The 17,070-nt window shown below is 49.9% G+C and overlaps 1 protein-coding gene and 1 long non-coding RNA gene across 2 annotated transcripts in view; one reads left to right on the top strand and one right to left on the bottom strand.

Annotated features, from left to right (window-relative positions):
* The window catches only part of KMT5B (lysine methyltransferase 5B), a 45,541-nt gene extending 37,249 nt beyond the window's left edge, over window positions 1-8,292 (bottom strand). Inside the window, exon 1 of the mRNA XM_029957366.1 lies at window positions 8,102-8,292. The gene's annotated coding sequence lies outside the window, so the exon portion shown is untranslated. The remainder of the gene's footprint in view (window positions 1-8,101) is intronic.
* Window positions 8,293-9,717: 1,425 nt separating this feature from the next.
* Window positions 9,718-10,966, top strand: LOC115306097. Its single transcript, XR_003915176.1, has 2 exons — window positions 9,718-9,907; window positions 10,282-10,966. It is a non-coding gene; the product is annotated as an uncharacterized LOC115306097 (long non-coding RNA).
* Window positions 10,967-17,070: the final 6,104 nt, after the last annotated feature.

Genomic DNA, 17,070 nt, shown 5'->3' with positions numbered 1-17,070 from the left:
GAGTGACTGAAGAACGGGTCTCTAGGACCCAGGAGTCCTTGTCCGCCTGGAGGATGAGACGCGCACTACACACAGGGACACATGGAGCAGCAAAGAGCAGCGTGGCTTTACGGAGCTTTCAGAGACAAAAGGTTAACCTCTGCGCGGGGAATCTCAGAGCAGGAAACCCAGGGTGAGACCCAGCGGCTCGCGTGTCCTAAGGCCTCCGGGTGACTGTGACTCTGGAAACTCGTGTGAAAACTACTGCTCTCAGCTACTTCCTCAGTCACTGAACCGTCTGATAGAGCAAAGAACACAGGCCACAATTTTAATCTGAGGAAATTAGACCTACCCACCTATTTCTTCCCTGAGAATGAAGAAAAGTTCACCAGTATGTCACTTTAGTGCACACTTCAGCCCAGTGTGTGGAACACAGAAATTATACACAATTTCAATGAAATGAGAATGAGTATTAATGACGCATCCAAAAATTTTTTTTAATGTTTTTGTTTTTGAGAGAGAGACAGTGTGAGCAGGGGAGGGTCAGAGAGAGAGGGAGACACAGAATCCAAAGACAAGCTCCAGGCTCTGAGCTGTCAGCACAGAGCCCGATGTGGGGCTCAAACCCACAAACCGTGAGATCATGGCCTGAGCCAAGTCGGACGCTCAACCAACTGAGCCCCTAGACGCCTCTAATGATATATCCAAATCGAACCAAATTCACAACCTTAAGTCTCATTTTTTTGGGTATTTTTAAAAATTTTTAAAAAACGTTTATTTTTAAGACAGAGACAGAGTGTGAACGGGAGAGGGGCAGAGAGAAGACAGAGAGACAGAGAGACAGAGACAGAATCTGAAGCAGCCTCCAGGCTCTGAGTTGTCAGAACACAGCCTGATGTAGGGCTTGAACTCCCGAACCACAAGATCATGCCCTGAGCCAAAGTTGGACACTTCACCGACTCAGCCACCCAGGCGCCCCTCAAGTCTCAATTTTTAAAATTTTTGTTGTTGTTTTTCGCTGTGTTTGTGTTTGTTTGGTTTTTGGGAGAGGAGACAGTGTGTGTGTGAACAGGAGAGGGGCAGAGAGACTCTTAGGCATGCCCCACACCCAGCGCTGAGCCAGATGCAGGGACCGGACCGTGAGATCACAACCTGAGCCAAAGTCCAGGGTGGGCCCCCAGGCGGCCCCCCAGGCTCACACTGCAGTCAACTGACACTACTTTGTTCGAACTGTTGAGACACTACTACGGCGTCCCTCGTCAACCACAGAACAGGGCTGGCCCCGCCGGTGTGACCGCACTGCGCGTCAGGATCGTGCTAGCTGAGGCCCCCATTCACTCCACGAGTGTGGACAGCGACCATCGAGGCAAAACACTGTACTTATGCTCACACGCAAATTATTTTGTAAAACTAGCTCTAGTGAAACTATCAGAAATTTGGGAGCTATTTATACATTTCTCAAAATGAATATACACTCTACTAATTACGAGGTCATCGTCTGTCCGTCCTGGCGCCCAACCTCTCCTGTAGGACCACACGTGGAGAGAACACTTCCACAACAGCCTGCACGGTTGGCGCGGCAGCAGACTGTGGAGAGGCAGCAGCTGGGGACGCGGGGAGGCCAGTGAAGCCCAGAGCCTTCCCGGCTCCCATAGGGGCCCCGCGCCCGGCACGGGCAAGGACGCCCTCCCCCTGGCCTGGGACACAGCTGGCTCACACACAGATGCCACCATGGACTGGGCTTGGTTGACACCGTCTGGACTAACTGGCCACTATATTCAGAAGAATAAATGACCTGGAACGTATCCCAAAATTGTCAGAAGAAAAATTTCAAAGAGTAGCAGTCACTCCTTAAGGGAAGCAGTGATGACAAGCGTCACTCTGTTCTGATTCCCAGCACAGCCGGCCCGGACAGCACGGACCCACTGCTGTGCGGATTTCCCCGATGGACACAGGCCATCACGAAAAGTGTCTTCTCTTTCTTAGAGTTTCCTTGATTACGTTTTCTGGAGCTTTACTGCAGAACATGGTATAGCACACAAGTAATTTACAAAACTTGTGTTATCTATTTATTCGTCAATAAGGCTTCCGGTCAACAGTAGACTTGTCAGTAGCTAAGATTTTGCGGGGGGGGGGGGGGTCAAAAGTTGTACGTGGAATTCTGACTGCACAGGGGGTTCAAGGGTCATGTGTGTAAAACTACCAGGAAAATGATCAGACGTCTATTATACTCTGGTTCCAGGCCCGGAGGACACAGCAAAGAACAAAAGGTGTCTGCCCTCATTTGTGCTTCCATTCTAATAAAAAAGTCACTAGGAAATGACAAGTTGGCAACTGAAATCCAGCACCTTGGAGAAAATAAAGCAGTTTCTAAGTGGCAGGGGTGGGAGGGGGAGGGGAGGCAGCAGAGGGGACACTGCATGCACTAGGCAGAGGGCAAGCACGCCGCCAGGAAGAGAAGCGGCAGGTGTGCAGAGGCCCAGCACCGGCCCCAGTGCCCCCAGTGCGGAGGCAGCGGGAGGGAGATCAGAATGTGCTAGAACATGTGGCGGAGGGTGTCAAAGCCACTGCTGAGACCTGGGCATGGACTCTCAGGGACATGCAATGCAGGACTGATGTGGCCCGAGTCACAAGTTTAAAGGCCCACGCCAGCCGCTTGCTCTGTGGAGGAAGGCTCCCAGGAGCTCCCGACAGCAGATCTAATGAAGTCACTCGTAACTGGGGAACGGGAGAGAGGCAGCAGTCAAGAGGCTACCGCAACGAACCAGCGGCCAGGGGCCGCACAGGTGGCGAGAAGTTACTGGTCTGGGGATCTTTTCTGAAGGTTCGTAGCCAGGCTCTGCGAACAGACTGCGGGAAAGAGGACTGGCAGGCCTCCCACGGAGGCACAGAGCTCACAGAGGTGGCAAAGACTCCGGAGCCCAGGTTCTGGCGGGGGCCGGGTGCAGGAGCTGGGTTTCAGTCCTGTTTGAGATGCCCGGAGGAGACCAAGCAGAGAGGTCAGAAGGGCCATTAGATACTGGGGCCCGGAGCCCGGGTCCAGGCCAGCCAGTGCACAAACGGAACGGTGCGATCGCCCAGGGGGTGAGCGCAGGTGAAAGAAGGAAGCAGCCCTCAGACGGAGAGGAGCAGCGAGTGAGGGGGGAGAAGCAAGAGCCAACGGGGCCCAGTGCTCCAGCCCGGGTGCAGGCCGCAGGCGCTCACGAGGCATCCACACTCAGGACAGGATGGGCCACTGACGATCTGAGAATGAACGCAAGGTCTTGAAACACGGGCTCGTGGGGAAAGAGATGGCAGAGGGGAACACGGAATAAAGAAGAGAAAGAGTCCTATGTCATTTGTTTCAAATGAGGGAAAGCTGCACACGACCGCAAGAACACACGTAAATTAAACTCGGGTGAGGGGGCTGGGAGATGCGGGAATGCCGGAGATCAGCACACGCCTTCGGAGTTCAGAAGGCGGCTCTTTCTTGAACGACGGCAAGTTTTTAAACAACCAGATTCATTTTCTAAAGGAGCAATGAAGAGCAGCTGAGCCTAGCCGGTGGCGTTCCTGAGGGTGCCGCGCGGGGCTCAAGAGCGGTGCAAGGGGGCTCTCCGGAAACGCAGTGGGGCCGGCACTCGGGGACATCCAGCTCCTGTCCCCGAGATGCTCGTCCGCTCTGAAGTCAACAGCAAAGGAAGGCTCCCCTCACGTGGCTCCACTGTACCAACAGGTGGGGAAGGAAGAACCTGCTTCAGGCGCTACCGTCAACCATGAGGTGAAAACAGGGGTGGGCGGGGCGCCTGGGGGGCTTAGTCAGTTAAGAGTCTGACTTTGGCTCAGGTCATGATCTCATGGTTCATGAGTTCGAGCCGCGTGTCGGGCTCTCTGTGCCGCCAGCTTCGATTCTGCCTCTGTCTCTCTCTGCTCCTCCCCTGCTCACATTCTGTCTCTCTTTCTCTCTCAAAAATAAATAAATGTTAATAATAAAGTTTAAAAAAAGAGCTGCACTTAAAGAGGACAATATTTAAAGATTTACAATTGTATTTAAAGAGAAACTTTTTAGGGGCGCCTGCTTGGCTCAGTCGGTGGAGTGCCTACCTGATCTCAGGGTTGTGGTCCGAGGTGCATAAAGGTTATTTAAAAATAAAAAATGCTTACAGCACCCGGGTGGCTTAGTTGGTCAAGTGTCTGACTCTTGGTTTCGGCTCAGGTCATGATCTCCGTTTCTTGAGTTCGAGCCCCGCACGGGGCTCTGTGCTGACGGTACAGATTCTCTCTCTGCTCCACTTCCCAGCCCCCGATCAGGCTGTCTCAAAAATTTTTATGAACACAAAAAAGAATTTTAAAAGTTTATAAAAAAAGAGAAGAAACTATTTATGCTAAAACCACCAAGGTAAGAGGCACACACGCCACCCATTCCAAGTCACCAACAGCGTTCTGATCTTCGAGGGGGTGAGACGAACAATTTACCCTCCAAATGTTTACAGTGAGTCTATTTATAACAACAACAACAAAAACTAAACAAAAACCCCCAATACTTGAAAAGTGTTCAAAGGAAAGCAGGGCTGTCTCAGAAAACGCTCTGGGCTCGCATCACGTGCCCGCACAGCTCCCGGCAGTGACACCAGCCAGCGCCAGGCCCTTCTCTCCTTCCACTGTCTCTGTGCGACACATGGGGCTCTACCCCGCTCAGTGACTTCTGACTCCGTGTCGTGCCCATTGGAAAACTCTGGTTCCAATCCTTTCCTACTTTAAGTTTTTGGACATTTCTTCTTGAAAACACGAGAATTTTTAAAACTGTGTCAGAAAAATGAAAACAATGACTGAATTAAATCAAGAACTTTTAATATAATTCCTGTAACACTATCAAGAATTTTCCTTTTTTGAAAGTATTTTATTTATTTATTTTTGAGAAACAGAGAGAGACAGTGTGAGCAGGGGAGGGTCAGAGAGAGAGGGAGACACAGAATGTGAAGCAGGCTCCAGGCTCTGAGCTGTCAGCAGAGAGCCCGACATGGGGCTCAAACCCACAAACCATGAGATCATGACCTGAGCTGAAGTTGGACACTTAACCGACTGAGCCCCCAGGAGCCCTGCTATCAAGAGTTTTCTAACCAGATGAGCCTGGGTGGCTTGGTCGGGTGAGCAACTGACTCTTGATTTCGGCTCAGGTCATGATCTCAGTTCGTGAGATCAGTCCCCAAGTCGGGCTCTGTGCTGGCAGCATGGAGCCTGCTTGGGATTCTCTCTCTCCCTCTCTCTCTCTGCCCCTCCTCCACCCTCATGTATGGTCTCTCTCTCTCTTAAAATAAACAAACATTTAAGAAAAAAAAAGAACTCTCTAGCCAGATTACACGTTGAACTTGCCTCAGACACTTTATCTTAGAGAAATTATCCAATGGCAAAGAAACAAGTCCCATGTGTTGAGAAAGCATCACACATTTTTAGTGTTTATTATTTATTTTGAGAAAGAGAGCGAGAGAGTGCTAGCAGGGAGCAGGGGCAGAGCGAGAGGAGAGAGAATCTTAATCTTAAACAGGCTCCCTGCTCGGTGTGGAGCCTGATGCGGGGCTCAATCCCACAACTGTGAGATCACGACCTGAGCTGAAATCCAAAGTCTGATGCTTAATCAACGGAGCCACCTGAGCGCCCCTACACACAGGTTTAAACAGCAGGTTAAAAAAAAACAACCCAAAACCTGCCGGAGGACTTTTGGAAAACTTTGCTGAGAAAAAACAGAGCAAACAATTTTCAAGTGATTCAGCTACAACATACTAAGAAAACAATTCAAAACACCAAATAGTTAACAGAATTATCTCTGGAGAACGGGATCACAAGCAATTTTTTTGTTACACAGTATTATTTTTCACAAGGTTCAACTTTTCAAAATGGGCATGTATTACTTTTGTAATAAAAATGGGAACACACAGATGTTGAAAATGAGACAGACGTTACAAAAATCCCTCTGCATCATTTTTATGTATGTTGTTAAAGCCAATTTCTAAAACCTTACATAGAGCAAATCAAACATGAGGCAAGTCTGGTCCCCGAGGTCTCTGACGCCTTTGCCCAGGGACTCGGTGATATTCAAGGGCCACAGTCCCACACTCCCTGGAGCCTGATTTTTAAAATAAGCACAAGGAAGACAAACACAAATACAGAGCGTAAAAATGAAAGCAAGCAGTGTCCGAGAGAAAACAAAACACGCCCCAGCCCGCGAAGAACAAAAGCGGAGACCGCGCGGGCCGGGGTCCGTGCCAACAACGTCCCACCAGTGACGTAAAAGTCCAATTTCCCTTCTGGGGCCTCCACGCAACAGTGGCAGCAAAAGCAGTGACTGGAAATTGTTAACAACTACCAGTCACACAATGGACCTTGCCGGTCCCCAGAGGGCCCTGCCGCTCTGTCCCCTGGCTGCAGCTAAACCCCCAGACCCGGCCTGGGTCTCGTCCCGCTCCTGTGCCTGGGATGCTGTCGCCCGGCCCAGCGGCCCCCCCAGCCCCCAGTTCCCGAGCCCCCAGGCTGCCTCGTTAGCTTTCTCCCTCCTGGCGCTGGTCACAACTGCCCTCACTTCTCCGTGAACTTACTGGACACCAGCTGACTTCCCACTGCAGCGTGGGCTGGCTACGGGGCTCGCTGGGATCACTGGAACCTAGCACACGGCCCGACAAACCACAGGTCCGTTCACACCACGTCTCCCTTTCTAGGCTCAAACCTAACTGTTACATACCGGCCCAACTGGTGATTGGTGCTCTCTTCTGAATCTAAAGTTACAAAAGGATGCTACAATAATATATCAAGGAGTTGCAAATCAGTCTTTATCAAATTATGCCAATAAACTATTTAAAAAAAAACAAATTATGCCAAATCCATCTGCAATCAATATATATGCAAGGTTCTACAAAATTCTAAAATAGTAATTCATACTGTCAGGCCAACAGAAGCAGCCCCCTGTAAAGCCATCAGAAGCACGTGTGATCAATAGTCCGTATTACAACACAGTAAGGATCTAATACACTTTGACAAGACAGTTACTCACTTGCCAATTCGTTAGAAAACTATCACGAATTTATGATCAGACCTGTAAGCTTCCAACTTGCTCTTAGAAACACCGTCAGAAAGAAGCATCATTTGGGAAGTTAGATGACTACGTATCATTCATTTCTGCTCTTTTTCCAGCTTTTGTAGAGTCAGATTCATCAAGCATTTTGCTTCAGCCAACTTAACAGCGTCCGCAGGTGGTACAGCCCATTCTCAGAAGTAAGAGATGGCACCTGTCGGGGAGCAGTTTCCCATAATGCATCCTAATGCTCCGCCCACCCCCTTGTGGGATAAACTGATGCCCAGAGACAGGATTGGAATCATGCTGAACCGGCTGTGCCAAGCGCGACAAGGACACGATAGCAGGGCCGGAAAACGGTCCCCGGAGATACGCGGTTCTCATCTGGAGCCTGTGAATGTCCGTTTATAAGCAAAAGGGTCTTTCAAGAGAGGTTAGCTTATGGGTTCTGAGATGGAACTGGTCATCTGAGTGGGCTCTAAATGCTGTCACAAGCGACCTTAAAAGGGAGCAAGCAGAGGGAGATGTGACACCACACACCCACGAGGAGGAGACCCACGGGTGTGCAAGGGGGCGGAGGCAAGGAGTAGACTTCTCTGCTACAGCCTCCAGGGGGAGCCCTTCCACACCTTGATGTTGGCCTAGTGAACGTGTCCCCAGCTGAGAATACATTTCTGCTGCCTTAAGCCACCAACTTTGTGGTAATTTGTGACAGCAGCCACAAGAAACCAATAAGAGACCGTGACAAAGTAAACCAAAGTAAAAATGCTTCACAGTTACCAGACCCCTAAAACACATAAAATTGCAACGTATCACGGGAAAAACTTACAAACACCTTTAAAAAGTTGCTTTAAATACACTTTTAAAAATGTTTATTCCCCTTCAACTGCAGTTACAAATCATGGCCACAGAGAGAGACAGGTTTCGAAGATAAGGCCGGCATCTCACTCACACGTTTTGCTGAGTGATGCACTGGGCTTTAGCCCCAGATAGCCAGCCTTCCACAGAAGCGTTAGGGCCGAGCAGGTTCTATATTTATGTAAACACTTTACAGTAAAAACGAAAATTAGAACTTACAGATGAGGTTTTCATTCAGCAGAACATCTGAAAGGGCCAGCCACGGCTGCTGGCTCGTCCACGAGCGGACTCACAGCTGAGAGCCGCCTGTCCGGCCGCCGGTCCGCAACGGGCAGGTCACCAACTCCTCTCTAACTGTTCCAGTGCGAGATATATTGGTTCATAGGCCCTCATTTCTCCACGTCCAATAGGTACCACAACAAAGGATTCGTGTCTCCAACTGTCGGTAGGTATTTCCGAAGTAAAGGTTTTAGCTAATGTGGTTGTCGGGAGAAATTCCACAAAAACAGAACAAAACCAAACCACCTGCTCCCCCATCTCTCCAGTCTGACCCGTCTGTTTACCTAGTAGAGCCCAGAAATACAATCAAGGTTCCTTCCTTCCTTTGTTACTCTTCCTCAGACCCAAACACCATTTTACTTTTCTATAACCAGATGCCACCTAGTGTCCAAAGTCTGTAAGTACAAGCAACAATCCCTCAGAAGCGACCAGGTAAGTAGAACAAAGAACAATCCATTCTCACAGGGCAAAGACAAGGGTGAGAAAAAACTTCCAAAAGGCGATTCTTGGGCCAGATCTTAAAGGCCAAGACTAAGTCTGCGAGGGGCAGACTTTGCAGGAGGCAGAGCACAGAGGGTTAGGATGTGGCTCTAGGTGGGGTCAGTGCACCCCGGCTCCACTCGGCCCATTCACGACTCTGGCAGCAGAGCCATGGACACGTCCTCCAACCTCACAAATGCCTCCTGAGTAACAAGAAAATAGGGCCTACCTCCATGGTTTGGCACAAGGATTAAACAAGCAGAAATTGCTAATAAAATAAAGATCTCCAACTGTCCCCCCCTTTTCAGGTGACAAATGCAGACACGGAGAGTCCAGCAGGGTGCTGCACTGTTCACAAAACTTAAAACGATCAAGCAAACGGGGCGCCTGGTGGCTCAGTGGGTTAAGCGTCTGACTCTTGGTTTCGGCTCAGGTCATGATCTCATGGTTGTGAGTTTGAGCCCCGCACTAGGCTTTGTGCTAACAGCACAGGGCCTGCTTGGGATTCTCTCTCTCAACTAACTAACTAACTAACTAAATAAATAAATAAATAACAAGCAGAAATTTCCCCTCCTTTCCTAGAGAATTAGGACTCTCTCAAGAAAAAAATCCTATCACCATATCCATTAAAAAGAACACAAGTTGGTGAGAGAATACAAAGGACCGGGTGCAAATTCATGCTGCTGAGCTGAGGCCAGCTTTGCTGGTCTCACTGCTCCCGAGGAGAAGGAACAACGGACAGTTAAAAACCAAGCCCACTACACCTCTCGCGCCGACATCCAGAGGGACCACGGATTCTGTACAGCGCACTCCCACTTGTGTTTCTGGTGAAACATGTTTTCTGTACTGTAACTCCACTTTTTTTTTTTTAATCATCTCTACCCCAACGCAGGGCTTGAACTCACAACCAAGAGGAAAGAGTCATGCTCCTCCGACTCAGCCAGCCAGGAGCCCCACGGCCCTTTACCACGCGCCACCCTCCACACGCTTAATCCAGAGTAAAACCATTCCGCTCTCGGCCCCGCACGTCACATACGAAGTATTAACCACGCCCAACAGCACACGCGTCACCCCGCTGCCTCCCCCATTGTCCGAACGCGCGGGCCGCGGAGTCGGACACGAGGGGAGCCGGGCCGGCTCGCGAGTCCCGCTCTGCCGTGGGCGGGGAGTGAGGCCCGGAACAAAGGGCGCGGCTCCTCATTTCATGGCGCTCAGAGGGCCCCGTGGGAAGGGAAACAACCAGTCAGTATGGAACGACAAATTCTGGTAAGCGCTTTCAAGGGAACACAGAGAATGTTGGGAGAGAAGATCATGTGGGCACAGACTTTACACTGGATGCCCAGCGAAAATAAAAAGCACAAATATAGAAAAAACATCACCCCTCGTTGCGGGGAGGGAGGCAAAAACACTCCTGTTACCTATTTACATCCACCAAGTATTTTCTGAGGCCACTGGCTTTGCCTAAATCCTCTTAGGCCCTGAGTAAGGTCTGTTTCGGTTTCTCTCTTGAAGGGCAGAGAGGTCTCCATATGGCCCCTCTAGCCCCAGGCCCCCCCTCACTCCTCAGCGGGGAGAACGCCATCTTCCTAAGAGCAGGCTGGTGTTCCTGCTAAAAACACAGATCCCTCCACATCCCGCAGGAGCGTAAGCGTTTCCTTGAAAGCACAAATACTCCTCAGAGACCATGACACCGGATCAGCGACTGCAACCCTACTCTACAAGTCAGACAGACAAACGGAATCATTCTGCAGCCTCACACTCCACCATTTATCAAGAGCCTACTGGGAGCCGCGGGGCACTGTTCGTGGTGCTGGAACACGGCGCGTCCAGGGGGCGCTAGAGGGCGCCTGTGAGCTTCAGCCTTCAGGAGGATGGGCCACGGCTAACACGGTGGGCGACCACGCAAGTCCAAAGGGAAGCCTGTGAAAACCGGGTGTCTGAAGACCAGGCCAGACGGTGCAGAGTGGAAAGCAGGATGAGCCTGCCCTGAAGGGGGCTTCTGCCTGGAAGGCAGTCCCAGTGCCATCAGAGATCTGCTGGGCAGGAGTTCCGATAAAGATGCTCAAGTTTAAAACATGGGTGTTTGTTTCACCCTACCGCAGGACAGGGCTCACCTGCGCGGCGGCAATCCTATGAGGTGGATGAAACGAGGTGGCGGAAGCTCAGAAACAAAGCTGCTTTCCTAAAGCCAAACTGCTATTCGGTGGTCAGGCTGGGTCTAAAACCCTAGTGTCTGAACGGAAGTCAGGGGGTTACCCCAATATCGAGCCGCATGTGCATCACCCACAAATAAAGAGGCTCATCACTAGGCAACGCTCCCCTGCATCTATTTACTTTTCTTCTGTGTTCTATTCTAACATAAAAAAAGAGATCTTAGAGATGCAACTGCCAAATAAGAGCCGTGCAGAAGTTAAAGCGGTCAGGTTTGGGGGTCACTTATATACTCTAGTCTCTCCATTCTAAAACCCAACTGACTGATTGTAAGCTATAGATCAATTCAATAACATTTCAAAAAAAGCAAAACTACATAAGATATATAGATGAACTATGTCTACCAATTAGAGAGCTATCAAAATACCTTTTTTTAAAAAGTAGGCTTCATGCCTAGTGCAGAACCCAATGCATGGCTTGAACTCACGACCCTGAGATCAAGACCTGAGCTGAGATCAAGAGTTCGACACTCAATCAACTGGGCCACCCAGGTGCCCAAGAGATGTCAAAATATTGAAATAGCTCTAGACGTAAAAGATCAGCTAGCAACTAAATGTAAAAGATAAAATATAATTTAGAATTCTAAGTGATCTTGAGATTTAACTCCAGTTGAAAAAAGCTGAGGGCCAATGTCTTCTATAAATAATGACAGAGCAGACTGAACCACGGGTCCCTCGGCCAGCTCCAGAACTACACACGCCAGAGTCATCACTGCACAGAAGCCTAGAAGGCAGTGTGGTGTCTGTCGGAGTCTGTCTCTCTCACACATCCGAGAGCCCCAAATCTGGCTCGCACGGGCGGGAGCCAGAGGCAGGAGGTGACCAAACTGGTTCTAAGAACCCTTTAGCATGATGGATGCAAAACTGTGAAGCAAAAACAATTTAGAGCATCAGTGACGTTTTTTCCCTCCTCTTGTGAGAATGTTTTAGAACGCAAATCGTTCCTGGCTCACTCACTATGTAAAGAAAATACATCCACTCTAACTTACTGCCTCCAAGCAGTACAAGTGTCAAGAGAAAAATCGTTTTAAGCTAATGTTAGACATTAACGTGGCTTTATGAAAACAAGGTCAAGAGTCTTTCCTGTATGGAGATGGATCCTCTCCACAGCATTCCCTCAAAACAGTAAAAATCAGGACACCTGGATGGTTCAGTCGGTTAAATGTCCGACTCTTGATTTCAGCTCATGTCATGATCTCACAGTTCACAGGTTCGAGCCCCCACAGGGCTCTGCTGCTGACAGCACAGAGCCCACCTGGGTGTCCCTCTCTCAGCCCCTTCCCCACCTGCATGCACATGCACTCTCTGTCAAAATCAACTTTCATTTTTTAAACTTTTTTTTTTATTGAGACAGAGAGAGACAGAGCATGAGAGGGGGAGAGGCAGAGAGAGAGAGGGAGACACAGAATCCAAAGAAGGCTCCAGGCTGAGCTGCCAGCACAGAGCCCGACGCAGGGCTCGAATCCACGAACATGAGATCATGACCTGAGCCGAGGTCAGAGACTCCGACTGAGTCACCCAGGCGCCCCTAAACAAATTAAAACACAGGGGCACCTGGATTGCTCAGTCAGTGAAGCAACTGACTTCAGTTCAGGTCATGATCTTGCCATTCGTGAGTTAGAGCCCCACACTGGGCTCGGTGCTGAGGCAATCAGAGCCTGGAGGCTGGTTCGGATTCTGTGTCTCCCTCTCTCTCTCTGCCCCTTCCCTTCGTGCACCTGCTCTCTCTCTCTCAAAAATAAACATGAACATTACAAACATAGTAAAACTGGGGTGCCTGAGTGGCTCAGTTGGTTAGGCCTCCAACTTTGGCTCAGGTCATGATCTCACGGTTCGTGGGTTTGAGCCCCACGTCCGGCTCTGTGCTGACAGCTCAGAGCCTGGAGCTGATTCAGATTCTGTGTCTCCCTCTCTCTGACCCTCCCCTACTCGTGCTCCGTCTCTCTCTGTCTCAAAAATAAATAAAACATTTTTAAAAAACCACAGTAAAACCTTGGTTTGCGAGCATAATTCATTCAGGAAATGTGCTTGTGACCCAAAGCACTTGTAAATCAAAGGGAATTTCAAGAACCATTGGCTCGGGGCACCTGGGTGGCTCAGCTGGTTAAGCGGCTGACTTCAGCTCAGGTCATGATCGCATGGTTCATGGGTTCAAGCCCCACGTCGGGCTCTGTGCTGACAGCTCAGAGCTTGGAGCCTGTTTCTAATTTTGTGTCTCCCTCTCTCTCTGACCCTCCCCTGCTCACACTCTGTGCCTCTCTCTCTCTCTCAAAAATAAATAAGCATTAAAAACAAAAAACCATTGGCTCAATTGTGATCATGTGACATCTGACATCACATACTACTTGTATTACAAAACAAGTTAAACTCTATTAAAAATGTTTGCTTGCCTTGCAGAACACGTCCAGAACAAGTTACTGGCGATCCAAGGTTTTACTAAGATCCTATAATGCGGTAAATGAAGATATATGTTATTAAAATCTGGGAATATGTCTGTTGATCAAAATGCTAGGTGACAAGTGCCTTCTTTCATTTGACTAGGAAAAGATGAACTCAGATCACATAATAAATATAGGATTAGATATGTCAGGAATGACCTTTCCTCTCAGCCAAGACTTCTATATTCTCGGAAACACCAAATTAGGGGGAAAAAAAGGACTACAATAATAACTAAAGTAAAAACAGATTTTTAGAATTCGGGGCAAGAGGGAAGGATGATGTAGAGTTGGCAGGGAAGATTTTAAAAGAAAAGTTTTAGGCTTTTCCTCATTAAAAATCCTTTAGGGGCACCTGGGTGGCTCAGTGGGTTCAATGTCTCGCTCCTTATTTTGGCTCAGGTAGTGATCTCATGGTTCGTGGATCAAGCCCCGTGTCAGGCTCTTCACTGACAGTGCTGAGCCTGCTTGGAATTCTCTCTTCCTCTCTCTCTGCCCTTCTCCCACTCTCACACACCTGCACACCCACTCACTTTGAAAACAAATACACATTTAAAAAAAATTCCATCAGGTCATGATCTAATAAATAACTGTTCATGGGTTCAAGCCCCACCAAGCCCCACATCAGGCTCTGTGCTAATAGCTCAGAACCTGGAGCCTGCTTCAGATTCTGTGTCTCCCTCTCTCTCTCTCAAAAATGAATAAAACGTTAAAAAGTTTTTGAAATCCTTTAGACAGGGGCACCTGGCTGGCTCAGTCAGTAGAGCTTCCAACTCTTGATCTGGGGCCATGAGTTTGAGCCCCACATTGGGTGTAGAGATCACTTAAATAAATTTAAATGTCTTTAAAAATTTTTTTTGTTTTATTTACTTCTGAGAAAGAGAAACAAAGTATGAATGGGGGAGGGGAGCAGAGAGAGAGGGAGACAGAATCCGAAGCAGCTCCAGGCTCTGAGCTGTCAGCACTGAGCCCGGAACGGGGCCTGAACCCAGGAACCATGAAATCATGACCTGAGCCCAAGTCAGATGCTTCACTGACTGAGCCCCCCCGCCCCCCCCAGCGCCCGCACTTAAATAAAAAAACTTTGTTTTCATCGCTGAGACCAGGCCGCAGGGCACCCAGCGCAGCCGTCTGCTGGGCGCGTCCTCAGGCCGCGGGGCCAGCGGGGCTCAGCATCAAAACTTCCAGGCTTAACGCACATTGCAAACTTAAAAGCTCCAAATATAAAGCTGTTTCCTGAGTTCAAAGTTGGCCGTCTGCCCAAGAAATTACTTTTCAAATCACTGTGTTCTAATGCTTAGAACACCCTAATGATTCCAATTTAAAGTACATTAGCTAGTTTTAATTTTGTCTTGTAATAATTGGGCTTGTGCTTCTTAGAGCAATTAAAACGATTTCCTACACCAAGACATGTCAGTAAAATAAGTTTTTGCCCCCAAAATAAAAACTAAAAGTCACGCTGAAAAATTAAGGTACGCTCTATACAGAAAATGTCTTTTTATTGCATACAGCCGCCCCCAGCGCTCTGCTGCTCTCCCAGCGGATCCGCGAACCGGCAACGTGTCAGAGCGGAGCCAGCGCGCTCAGCCCCGTGCGGAACACTCCAACGTCACAGCGTGCCAGGGCTAACGTCTCACAGAGCCCTTCTGCTCCGTGGAGAAGGGTTTTGGCGAGTGCAGAGAAAATAAAGCTCATGTGTGGTAGGCAAGGATATAAAATAACATAATCCACAGTTCATCCAAAAGAACTCGCCCCCGGAAGCCACGGGGTCTGCAGCACAACCAGGCCACATTCTCCCATGCTGTGTGGAGAGAACTCAGACTCGATCCCAGATTTATACGACCCAGGGGAACTGACACACCAGCACCCCCCACCCACAGAACACTCTGCTCGGACACACAACCAACCCGCGACCACTCCTTTCACATCGTGCTCTGCTCTACCCCCCAGCCCTCCTCCACTCCCCCAGGACACCCACTGGTATCTGGCTCACGTACAGAAAGCAGATCGGTGTGTCTGAGAAGACAGGTGAACATACCGGCAAGAGAGAACTTGGAAATGACTTCTGAAAACCTGGTTTCAACGTTCATGGGTACGAGCGGGGGAGGACAGAGAGAGCGAGGGAGACACAGAATCCCAAGCTCCAGGCTCCAGGCTCTGGGCTGTCAGCACAGGGCTCGATGCAGGGCTCGAACCCACGGACTGTGACATTGTCCTGAGCCGAAGTCTGCGGTTAACCAAGGGAGCCACCCAGGCGCTCCTCCTCTTGAAGACTAAGTATCCATAATACTCTTTTCACTCTCAAACTAAGTTGCTTTGTTAATAACAAAGTTCCCAAATAACATTAGAATTGACATCTTTTAAAAACTAAATATAAGCTACTAAGCTCACTAACTCGGAGACTAATAATTCCCTTCCATCAAATGCCTACGAAACACTTATGAGGCCCCTACCCCGGGCTGAGGAAATAGTAACCCAAGTTCACAAGAAAGCTGAAGGGATGGGCAAATAACCAAATAGAAGAGCAAGTAACAACCGTTCAGGCAGTGCAGAGGGAGCGTGTGGCCTCCGGAGGGCAGGTCCCTGCGCTGCAGGACCGCTCCCACCAGCAGGTACCGCTCTCACTGGGCCTTTCTGAAGGATGGGAGGGCAGGGGGTGAGGGAAGCCGGGCAGGATGTCACCGAAAGACGCCAGGCATGCGAAGCTCAGGGCGCTAGAGCCTGGGAGAGGGAGCATGGAATGCGGAATGTGTAGGGGTTAAAAACGGGAAAAGGGGCCGGAGTTCCCCCACATGCTGGGATTAAAGCGTCTGTGGACTTGACTCTTGGAATACACGGAGTCCCTACGAGGACACACCTGCGTTTCAAGTTGCTAAACGTCGGACTAGAAAATAAACTTGAACCTACAGCAAATAACTCTTTCAGGTACTTTTTAACGGTGTACAAGTTGCCAGCGGTTATTTCAGCAAAAATGTTCCCCCATTCTGTCCTTTTCAAAATATTTGTGCTTTTACTATCTATCTTCAAAAGTTACAGGCGTGTTGTCGACAGCAAAGACTTAGGGGAAAAGTCTCTTCCACTGCTGATCCCACACAGCGGTCTTCGCACCTGGAAGCCCACGTTTAACCACTTTCACACGGTCGAGAGCAGCTCAAGTCCAAAGACGTCCAGACCAAGAATCCCAATCACCAGCACCAACTCCTCCGCCACTACTCGGCACCAGACCTCCCGCGGGGCTCCCTCCGAAAAGCCACCTCCAAAGAACACATGGCCACCTCCTTATAAATCCCGGCCAACCCACTCGACGGACAGGAAGTGACAGCTCCAGAACGGGGTCAAAGGAGCCCAAAGCGAGAAAGAGACAGACCATGTCTCCGGGTCCACCGTGCTTCCACGTCGTTCCCGCAAGCTGGGTCCCGCTGTCACCTTGAAAACACGTCCCTCCCACCCCGCCCCTCACAGGTGGGAGCGACGTCAATACCCATCACCTGTGGGTTTGCAGAGGGACAACCGACACTCTGCGAGGACGGCCGGGGCCCGAGGGGGCCCGAGGCCGGCGTCGCTGGAGCGAAGGAACGGGACGGGGTGGGGGACGCGCCCCGGAGGAGCCCTGAAACGAGGCTCGAGCCCAAACAAAAACAAGCCGGAGCGGAGAACGGCAGAGGGAGCAGATTGGGCGAGCCCGATCACGGCTGCCCATTGGAGAAGAGGGAAAACAGAGTCCCCCAATCGCGAGCGGCGGGGCTGCTCCCCTCGTGCGGCCGCGGGCCGCCCCGGCGCTGCC

This window comes from Suricata suricatta, chromosome 11, assembly GCF_006229205.1.
Source record: "Suricata suricatta isolate VVHF042 chromosome 11, meerkat_22Aug2017_6uvM2_HiC, whole genome shotgun sequence".
Lineage (NCBI taxonomy): Eukaryota > Metazoa > Chordata > Mammalia > Carnivora > Herpestidae > Suricata > Suricata suricatta.
The sequence above is the reverse complement of the archived record's forward strand: the minus strand, read 5'-3'. Positions and strand labels throughout refer to the sequence as shown.